The sequence below is a fragment of the Salvelinus sp. IW2-2015 genome, linkage group LG13 (genome assembly GCF_002910315.2).
Source record: "Salvelinus sp. IW2-2015 linkage group LG13, ASM291031v2, whole genome shotgun sequence".
In the NCBI taxonomy this organism is placed as follows: domain Eukaryota; kingdom Metazoa; phylum Chordata; class Actinopteri; order Salmoniformes; family Salmonidae; genus Salvelinus; species Salvelinus sp. IW2-2015.
In genome coordinates, this window is record NC_036853.1 from 46,646,369 (window position 1) to 46,658,217 (window position 11,849).

Below are 11,849 nucleotides of genomic sequence, written 5' to 3' on the forward strand. Positions count from 1 at the left end.
TCTGAAAGGTCCCAGAGTCTGCAACACCACCAAGCAAGCGGCACCATGAAGACGAAGGAGCTCTCCAAACAGGTCAGGGACAAAGTTGTGGAGAAGTACAGATCAGGGTTGGGTTATAAAAAAATATCAGAAACTTTGAACATCCCACAAATCCATTATTAAAAAGTGGAAAGAATATGTCACCACAACAAACCTGCCAAGAGAGGGCCGCCCATCAAAACTCACAGACCAGGCAAGGAGGGCATTAATCAGAGAGGCAACAAAGAGACCAAAGATAACCCTGAAGGCGCTGCAAAGCTCCACAGTGGAGATTGGAGTATCGGTCCATAGTATCACTTTAAGCCGTACACTCAACAGAGCTGGACTTAACGGAAGAGTGGCCATAAAAAAAGCCATTGCTTAAAGAAAAAAATAAGCAAACACGTTTGGTGTTCGCCAAAAGGCATGTGGGAGACTCCCCAAACATATGGAAGAAGGTACTCTGGTCCGATGAGACTAAAATGTAGCTTTTTGGCCATCAAGGAAAACACGATGTCTGGTGCAAACCCAACAGCTCTCATCACCCCGAGAACACCATCCCCACAGTGAAGCATGGTGGTGGRAGCATCATGCTGTGGGGATGTTTTTCCCATCGGCAGGGACTGGGAAACTGGTCAGAATTGAAGGAATACAGGGAAATTCTTGAGGGAAATCRGTTTCAGTCTTCCAGAGATTTGAGACTGGGACGGAGGTTCATCTTCCAGCAGGACAATGACCCTAAGCATACTGCTAAAGCAACACGAGTGGTTTAAGGGGAAACATTTAATGTCTTGGAATGGCCTAGTCAAAGCCTAGACCTCAATCCAATTGAGAATCTGTGGTATGACTTAAAGATTGCTGTATACCAGCGGAACCCATCCAACTTGAAGGAGCTGGAGCAGTTTTTCTTTGAAGAAGGGGTAAAAATCCCAGTGGCTAGATGTGCCAAGCTTATAGAGACATACCCCAAGAGACTTGCAGCTATAATTGCTGCAAAAGGTGGCTCCTCAAAGTATTGACTTTGGGGGGGGGTGAATAGTTATGCACGCTCAAGTTCTGTTTTTTTGTCTTATTTCTTGTTTGTTTCACAATAAAAAAAAATATTTAGCATCTTCAATGTGGTAGGCATGTTGTGTAAATCAAATAATACAAACCCCCCAAAAATCWATTTTAATTCCAGGTTGTAAGGCAASAAAATAGGAAAAATGCTAAGGGGGTGAATACTGTCGCAAGCCACTGTACTCCGGGGTATGGGGTAAGTTGAGCGGCGGGACAGAGTAAGCCATACATTTTTGTTCTGTACCATCATTATTTACCAATAAATAAATAAATAAATTCAACACAATTGCTTTTTGGTATTTTAATTATTTTAAGCATCTTTTAACACAAGCTTAACACCTAATATAGTGCCCTCCAAGCTCATCACTAAGCTAAGGACCCTGCGACTGAACACCTTCCTCTGCAACTGGATCCTGGACTTCCTGACAGGCCGCCCCCAGGTGGTGAGMGTAGACAACACATCCATCACACTGATAATTAACACGGGGGCCCCACAAGGGTGCGTCCTCAGCCCCCTCCTGTACTACCTCTATACCCACTACTGCGTGGCACAGTTCCAACTGCATCATCAAGTTCGTTGACGACACGACAGTAGTAGGCCTGATTACCAACAATGATGAGATGGRCTACAATAGAGGAGGTAGGCACTCTGATGGCGTGGTGCCAGGTAAACAACCTCTCCCTCAACATCAGCAAAACAAAGGAGCTCATTGTGGACTTCAGGAGGAGCCAGGCTGGACACACCCCCATCCTCATCAATGGGACCGCCGTGGAGACGGTCAAAAATGTTAAGTTTCTCGGCGTGCACATCTCTGAGAACCTGAAATGGTCAAACCACACAGACACTGTGGTGAAGAAAGCAAGAGAACGACTCTTTAACCTCAGGCGGCTGAAGAAATTCTGCCTGTCCCAGAGGGCCCTTGAAGTGTTCTACAAGAGCACCATTGAGAGCATATTCTCGTGCTGCATCACAGCCTGGTACGGCAACTCCACCCCCGCTGACCGCAAGGCTCTACAGAAGGTGGTACGCTCAGCTGAACACAACATTGGGTTCACATTGCTTGTCCTCCAGGATACCTACAACACCAGGTGTCGCAGGAAGGCCAAGAAGATCATCAAGGACCTCAGCCACCCAAGCCATGCCCTGTTCTCCACGCTTCCATCACTCAGACGTGGGCAGTATGGCAAAAACTGTCAGATTGGTTGATAGCTTCTACACCCAGACCATCAGGCTGCTGAATAGTAATGCCTAGTAACTGAGTTCATAAGAAGCCTAGAGTTGGACCTAGGTCTAGCCTTCCTCGGTTACCTTATTTTTACCCCACCAATAGAGATCGTGTTAGGATGGGCATTCACCACAAGAGSTACCTAGCCTATAACACAGCACACAYTCCTAACGACACCCAAACAATGGCTAGAGGTCAAGGAYGGAGCTCAAAGACTAACCACCTGAGGGTGGTGACTCCTGCTTCTACCTCCTCTGGTCTCATTGGGTCACAATGTGGGAAGCCGTGCGTTAGGACAGACGCGGATAAGCGCTTCACGGAGGCAACTTATGTGAAGAGGCACCAAATCGTTCACACCAAGGAGAGGCAAATCAAGTGCAATTTATGTCACAAGAGCTTCTCCTTTCTGAGTTACCTAATCAGACCTAGGAGTGTCCACAATGGGGAGAAATCAGAGTGGRTGAGATGTACAAAGGGAACCATTCTTTATTTGACATATTATAGTCATCATGTGAAGTGTCTTGGGGTGAGGGTAATTAACCACATACCCCTCATTAACCCTTTGTTAAATTGTCATTTGAAACAGGATTGTGTAACTTGTTTTTATAGAGACAGTAAACCTAAGCTAGATCAAGGACAGTTGAATAGTTACCTTACTGAGCTGAAAAATAACATTATTTCTTACTCCTACTACACATTATTTCTAACATGAGCTTAAGATACGCATCATAGAGAATTGATCGTGTAACGATAGAGCATACCGTATCAAGGAACAGCCGCATCCTTTTTTTTTTTTTTCACCCACCCTTGACGCCTATGACTATATTACCAATACAATGCTTTCATTCATTGTGTAGGCTGAGTGAACAGCGACAGTAACAAGTTCCACATAGGCCATTCTCATTTAGACGTTTATTAAACCGCTGAACCTCTATTTGAACAAATTGAACCGTGGTACAAGATCCGCATATTACTCCAGTAGTGTAATTTGCGTTTTGGAGACAGGACTTAGGTTTATAGATTTATCTAGGTAACGGCTGCCCTAACGTTACGCTAAACTTGAACGTTCATGATTTTTCACACTCAAATAGGCCCCATTATGAGGTGCCTAGGCCAATGCACTCTGTGGGCAGTACTGAGCAGAGATCTGAGTTTAAACTATATAGGACGAGACATGCAGTTGTTTCGTTGGAGAATAGTCAAAGCAGAAAGGGAGAAGAAAACGGCGCATTTGCGGAGGAAACTACAGGCTTCTGGAACTGAAGTGTCACTGGAGCGCGCAGACGAGGACAATGCGAGAGCGCATCCTCGACCAGTCTTCCCAGAAGTTCAATGATCCTCGACCGATACCAGAGGAACTGCACAGTACATTATTGCCCACAGATTCGCCCGTAAGTAGTAATTGAATACTAATGCGTTCCAGTTGACATTCCCTCTGTTTAGTGTTAATACTATAGGGCAACAGTTCTCAAAGAATTGTATTTAACCGGTGATATAGTTTAGCGTTAAGCATTCGGTTTTGCTGAGTCTAAAATTCTAAATACAGCGAATATCCCTTTTAAATTGACCAAATCTGACTGAATAAACTCTATACTCTTGAGTAGAACACCCCTCAATCAGCTTTCTCCACCAGTAGTAACCGTTGTGAAGTAAGTCAAATCTCCATTTCTGAGACTACTGTGATACCCATGATTAAGAGCTTTGGGAAGTCACAACCGCGTCTATTTGAACTAGCCCCAAAGCATACATCTGAGAGAAGGACCCCCAATGCCAATCACCTATTGAAGTAGAATTCTGGATTAAGCAGGCTTAAACGCCTAAATCAGACAAAACGCCAGCACTCTGATTATTCGTATTATAGAATGGCCTCTGGGGGTTAAGCATTCAGTGGGTATGCATTAGTGTTATTGTGTTTGTCCCTTGTGGTGCTTTAGTTAGCTAAGCATTTTGTTTTTTGTGTGTTGTTGTTGTATTAGCTGCTTGAAGTACAGAGAGATTGATTTAAATTTGGTGTGTGCTTTGTTTGTTCTGGTCGCCATCCTGCATGTCTGTATCTGACATCGTGTGACTTATTCTTCTCACAATACTTGTATATCAACTGCTTCTACACTATTTCACTATGTTCCGGAGAAATACCCACATCGTATTACTCATCTAGAGATCCAATGTATCGCAAATGTACTCTGTTGAATAAATAGTATGTTACACAAATTTCATATAACTTCTATCTTAAACTATTAGATGCTCACCACTAATACATGTTCATAGAAAGTGTTGGGGGGCTCAATCTGTATGAAAGGACAAAGCAAGGTCCTTTCGTTTCTGATCACACCGCAGAAAACCTGCAAACGAACAACGATAATTCCTCACTCAATTAGCAAACAACACACAACTAACACACAAACAACACCATCTACATCAAACACGAACCACACACACACAACAAAAATAACCCAGCATACACCGATAGACCATGACTTAAGATCCCATGATCAACAACTCGTCGCACTAAATAAAATCTGTGTAACATTCATTATTATCATCAGAGCGGTCGAGTGGATTCCCTATTTAATTTAATCTCACTTATCACATAATTGGAGATGTTGCCAGATCACAGTGCTTGGCTAGCGGCGACTCCGACACACTTAATAGTGAGCGGACCACAATACAATCTAGTTTTTCTGTAACCACCACTCAAACCATCTCACTAGTGTCCTTCTCTTCCTATCCTGACTAACGTTTGGTTGTCTTAATTCTTCATCAAGTTCTTCCGGAATTTATTAGATAAGATGCTCTATTAATATAAATGAATCATTATCGAAGTTAACCCCCATCTATTTCTATCCTTCCCGGCTGCACCAGCCATATCTATTCTCTGGTCACCCTCAACGTTTGGCGCTCCTACACTGCCCGCGATTCTGGAACACATCACTCAGCACAGAACTCAGTCGTTACCTCACGGACCGGTCCCCTAATCGATAGTTTTGTCGTATTAAAATGCCAAAGTAATGTCGACAGAATAAAAAGCAGTTGCTGAGTCACCCTTTTAACAGGACAAACTTTATCCGGTGTGAAGTATCTGGAGCATCAGCAATTAGACATGTCTGTGTAGTATCGAGTCTCACAGGAAGCTAAGCAGAATATGAGGTCAATGTAGCCAAGTGTTCCAAGAAGACACTTTCATAATCTTTACTCAGACATTTCTCCCCTCTCAATAAAGATCTCGATGTTCTAGAGTTGGATGCACACAAAACAAAATCACGGATACACAGAGAACTGGTTGAAAACATACTACCGGAATGTGCTAATTACTTACCATACCAGATAATTCCTCTGGATATTAGTCCTATCTGAAGTCCCAAGAATAATCAATGTAGTTTAGTTTTTGTTGATAATATCAAATGTAGGAACCGGCTTTTTGACAGTTTACCCATTGGTCCATCTCCTGTTCACGCCCAGCCTACCACCCGAATTCTCATCTTGTCATCAGGAATATCAGAGTCGCATTATCATGAACCTGAAAGGACTACGAAATAACACAGAAATTAGAAAAAGACGAAGATAAGAGAAAGGAATCCGCCTCAGATGGATCAATCACGTAACTCCTGGGCAGCCTGTTGTGTACTCCTGGGCCCTAAGCAATTTCAAGCGCCCTTTAACTGACAGGCCAGAAACCATTTACCATAGTCCACGTCACCTCACCTCATATCCCATACAATCCTCCCTCCCTAAAACATTCTCAACTCAATCAGGTCTAACAATATAGACCTTACAGGCCAGATGAGTATAACAACCAAATTATTGAAATATTTCTATAGAATCTTAATATATATAACAATAGGAATTGGTAAAATATTAAAGTAGGAAATATATATATAATCACTGAGCTGACTGCTCCTGGTAAGTAGTCCAGTCTCACAAATTAACAGCTTGCTACTTTATAAATAAGCCCTATAGACTCTGGCTGCACTATATTCTTAAATGTCAAATAACTTACAAGCTTGGATTATGGTCCCTCACAGCCTGGCATTTAGACGCAGCAGCCCGTCTGTTGACGTCTGGAAGATAACGAAGAAAGATTCTCAAGTTAGTTACACATTACACAAATGCACTTCTGCCATACAATCTAAAATTTACTAAGTTTAAACATATTAGATGTTTGACATAAAAATCGTTCCAGCGCAAAATATTCCTCTTCTGCATCTTTCTGAGGCAAATCATCCATGAGTCATCGTAGGCCAATGTTTCCAGTACATATATTCTAGTTACTCTAGATGCCAGACACTCAAACGTTCCTTACATGAGACCTCAGGTAGCTCTATGCGCCTTTATTGGAAAAGTCCTCTCTCCGGCTTACTGTTACCCGAGTGACTGCCCAGAGCTATCCAAAATTAGATGAGTTCTCCAGGTTTTTCCTTCATCCTCACAGAAAAGAAATGGCTTCAAAGCATAGTCTATCTGTAGCATCATAAATTCTGAAGATTCGTGTCCAATCCATCCACTATCAACTCATTCATCCTGAGAAGTTAAAGAGTGGCTATCGACTTCCATGCAGGAGTCTTTAAAGATTACGGACATCTGAGAGGCTGGCTGAAGTCAGCACACTCCAATTTGTTTGACTGTTGAGTGTTTCATCATCCATGGATGTCACAGCAGGTCGACCACAAGTTGTTACATCAGATTTCACGTGGTCGTCACTGTTCATCAGACCTCTAGCTGAATGCCTCTGCTGTTCTCGTCTCTTCTCTTTCAAACTACCACTTATTTCTTCACATATTTCTTGTGTTATTGGCCTAGAATCATTTCCCGTATTATGAGGAGCCTTGCTTTTGATTATTCACTCGATATCCATATTGAGCGATTGGAGATCTTTCACCTGTTTGTCTTGTCAGTATTCACACATACGACAGGCAATCAACACAGCGTAACCCCAAATTCCTTTGCAAGGTTTGCCTCACTCTGGCCAACCGGATCGTGATCGTCGTTGGCTTTCTTAAGCATCCCAACTCAGAAGCCGATACCTATTGCATGCACTTTGGACCTACTCTTCCATCTGTGTCACTCCATGACTTCACGTTATTTCAGGTGTTCTGCAAACATCCCATCATTTGCACTGAAAGAAGTGATGTTTGCACATCCCCAAAACACACATCTGTTAATTTGGCAGCATCTGCGATGACAATTGTAGTACAGGACCACAGCTCATGGATTTTTTCATAGTCTGCTGTACTCCTTTCTTGCCTTCAGTTGCCCTATTATCATAAGCTTTCCCTCTGCATCTCAGAAGAATCTTCACTGTTCAGCACGGGACAGCATGGAGCACACTTTTCTACATTGCGCCCATTCCTTCACCATTGTAGACTATTAAAAGGTCAATCACAAGGCGCGGGCAGATAAGTAACAACTCATACATCAGTTTCACAATCCATTTTGCCCCATTCCTTTATCAAAATCAAACACCTAATAAAAAAAAAAACAAGAGGATGATTTCAAGCGTACTCAGAATGGCCTACAGGGTCTTCAACGATCATATTCAACTCCTCTTGACCATCATCATGTTTCGCAGACCACCATATCTGACCCAAGGAGCCAAGGTAACGTCAAATGTCTATCGCCGTAGCATCACTCTGTACCATTGAAAGCTTGAAACTTTCATGCTCATCAACACCTCATCCAGACACCAGACCCACTCCATTGAACCGCCCAACAGATCCACAAGATGACTATCTCATGCGCTCTGCCCTCCTTTCATCTGGACAAGGAACCCTATGGCGCAATTGCCGTGTAAGGCTGGTAGTCACTGAAAGTGCAAGTCCGATCCCCGATACAGGTAATCTGTCGTTTCCTGACAACGGCAGTTACATTCTTAGTCTGTCATGAAATATAGAATTGTCTTACGACTGCCTAGTAAAGGTGGAATTAAAATCATTTTACAAATGTCATTGCAACATGAGAGTTCAGCACATATTGACCTCAAGCTCATCACCTAAACTAGACCCCTGCGATTACCACCTCCTCGCAATGATCCTGATATTCCTATGGAGGCCTCCCCAGTGGTAAGTAGCAAACACCATCATCGCCACTGACTCTCAACAGGGCCCTCAGTGGGCCTAGTCCCTCACCACCCTGTACTCGCATTCACACAACTGCGTCGCAAATTACTTCACCGATCTTAATTTGTAAACATGAAGTGTAGGATTGATTCTCCAAGACTAACAGCCAGGTATGACAGGACCTGGCATTTGCCCAGGTCAACAGTGCGTGCGTGGAAACTGGACGATCTCGACTCAGAATGGCTGAGCCCTCTCCATATCCAGGATGTTGGATTCAGTCACATCACAGAGGCAATTCTTTGTAGAAATGCGTACAACAGAGGGTCAACCAACTTCTGTTGAGAATCTGATACATCACAGAGGTAACCAACCTTCTGCAAGAATGCCGGTCTGATACTACAGAGCAACCGTATCTTCTGTAGAGAATCAGTATGACTCACAGAGCCAACGTATCTTTGGTAGCGAACATGATGACCACAAGGCAACGTATCTTGTGAGATGCGTTGACATCACAGGCAACCAAACCTTCTGTAGATGCGGTATACAACAGACGGGTCAAACCACCTTTGGTAGAGAATGCGGTATAATCACGAGGTCCAACCACCTTTGGAAGAGCTGAACTCACAGAGGTCAACACTTGTAGAGAATTCTCACATGATACATCCAGATCCCGACTTCTGGTAATGCGGTGATACTCCAAAGGCACCACTTCTGTAGTGATCGTGATACATCAGAGGTCAACACTCTGTAAGATGCCGTATGACTCACAAGGCAACCACTTCTGTAGATCGTGATACATCACAGTGTCAACCACCTTCTGGTAAGGAGCGTGTGACTCACAGAGGTCAAACAAACTTCTGGTAGGAATGCGTGATACTCACAGGGACAACTTCTGTAGAAACTCAGTGATCTGAACAGTAATATACGGCCCTAATAAAACCACAGTGCGCTATATAAAACTGCATCCTATGCTGATATAGTGGGCTTTGTCTATAGTGATGTCGCAAGTTAGCCATAGAACGTCGCTAATTCTCCAACATGTACGAAGCGACCTTATCTAGAAAGCCAAACTTTTTATCTCACTATAAATAACACAAAATGTTTTAAAAAGAAAATTTTATATCCAATGCCATTTGTAGCACGCATCAATAGGACATATCCAAAAATAATGCTAAATCAGCAATATTTACAAATACAAGAATACTTATTGCTCTAGAGAACAAATTATATTTTACTTGATCGTACTAATTTCAGGTGATAAATTTCTTATTAAATAAGCGCTGTAGTTCAGATAGTTCCAGGGCAAGAGCAAGTGTGGAACCTTTAAGGGAAACCCGATAACATCGTAGTACATATTAGGTACATCTGTCAACATATTGTCTGAAACACCATTATACATAGACCAGCCGTTCGTCATGTAGCCCCTGATACCATGGTGATCAACCATCCAGCTGACAGGTCCCAATAGAGCGCCACCTATGTTGTTCTAATCCACCGGTCCCCATCATTTTACTGGAAGCCTGGTGCAAAGAATAATCGATATATGAACTGTGCCTAAAATAGAAAGACGTACAATTATGGCTTCTATTACGACTCCTCAGAGCTCTAGACTAATATAATACGTATAATTATAAGACTAACCACAGTTAGATGTTAGAAGTCGTACTATAAGTAACAGGACCACGGACAGAGGAACTCTGCCAATAGAAAATTGGACAGCATCTCCCGAGTCAGCGACTCTAATCACTCTGTGTGTAAACTTGATACTGAGTGTTTTACATTTCGCCTTACGGTAAACTGGATATTCAACCAATAATTAATATTCAGCTCACAGTGATTGTAACCTAGGGGCATCTCTGCCGTGACCTGCGCTTGTATGCTGCAAAAGTTCTCTTATGTTTGAGAGGAAACTGTCTCCATCACTCCAGACTACCTCTTGATTTCGTACTGCGTTTTCATCTTACATTTGCTGGTGGTAACCCGCTCCGTTCGAGCCCTCGCGCCATCCTCTTTTAGCTTCTGTTTAAAGAAGATCCAGTTGGTTGAAGGACCATGTCCAACTCCAAACAACAGCAAATAGTTTTGGATCACAAGAGAAAATAATATACATGTCGGTTTAGTAGCAATTGAGTTCCTGTGGCTCTAAGTCCAGTAAAATTAAATCATGCGAGTATACGGTGTATAAAACTTTCGCCCCTTTCCAGCCTGGTTCCAGGGAACTATATCATACTTTAAGGATAACTGGCTGAGGGAGATCATAGTTCACAAAGAGATTATCAGTTAGGCTGTTACTATGGCTCCCTTTCCGCCTGTGATACGGGTCTTTAACCCTAATTTTCACACTCAGTATAAGAGGAGTTTCTAATGGCCCTCTCTATCCTATATATCCTGAGGAATTTGATTCAAGTGTATATCATCAAGCTAGGTAGTATGGTCTCATGATAGCCTACGGGATACCAATAAGTTAATTGCTCTCAGTTAGTGCCTGATACATGCCCTCTCTCCAGAACCCATGGGTAGTAGATGGTCTTAAGATACAATTCTATTAAACGAGCGGAGTCTAATGTTGGCATTCAGAGTCAATTTCCGCTTGATTAATCTCTGCAAGCGTTAGGTGGCAATACACAGTGGCCTATGCCTCACGGACCAGACCCTTGATAGTAACCAGGTATTATCTGATTCGTTAGGGGGAATGTTCCTCATTTTCCGCCCTGGGATAGTACCAGGATTATAGTTAAGGGATAACATTGGCCTCCTTCGATCTAATGCTTTATGACGACCTGCTGTAACTCGTCAATTAAGAACATGCCTGGAGACCAGACCTCTTCTCTGCACCTCACTCCTCCCTCAGTCAGACGTCGCTCTTAGTTTGCGAAAAATAATCTATAAAATCTACCTCCCCATAGACCCCTCTAAATTTATTATAACTTCCCCAATTAAAACACACCTGAATGTCGGATTAAACCTTTGTAGGAATCTAATCTCCTAGATCTAATGAAGTCCGAGACCCTCCCTGAACCTACACCCCCCTATTCATTTCCACTAAAACCAAAACGAATTATTATTATACTTCCTCAGTTTCCCGAAAATTCCACTGGGAAGGAAACGGCCCCAATTATATCCCCCTCTAAAACTTGATTTTATTCGAACTGTAAACCTTTGGCAAAACCCTAAGTCGTATAAATTATCACTTCCAAGTCCAATAATGAGTCACTCATACCTCTTGCCTTACATCGATGATCATTCACTTACTATCCCCAGCCCTGACTCCCTACTGTAAATTATACTGTACCATCCCGTCGAGGCCTATGTTTCATGTTTTAAGTACTGTATAAGAAAAATTCTCGTCAAATCCTAATTACCTATTCTACCGCTTATTAATTCCGTCTTCACCCATTTTTCCATAATCTTGAGAACCAGGCGGCCAAGACGTCCTGCATTCTACCGCTGACTTGTTTGGCCAACTAGAACCGCACCAGGAAGTGAACCACCA

At 42.8% G+C, this 11,849-nt stretch overlaps 1 pseudogene; it reads left to right on the top strand.

Moving 5' to 3' along the window:
- The window catches only part of LOC112081208 (zinc finger protein Xfin-like), a 76,637-nt pseudogene that overhangs the window by 56,395 nt on the left and 8,393 nt on the right, over positions 1–11,849 (top strand).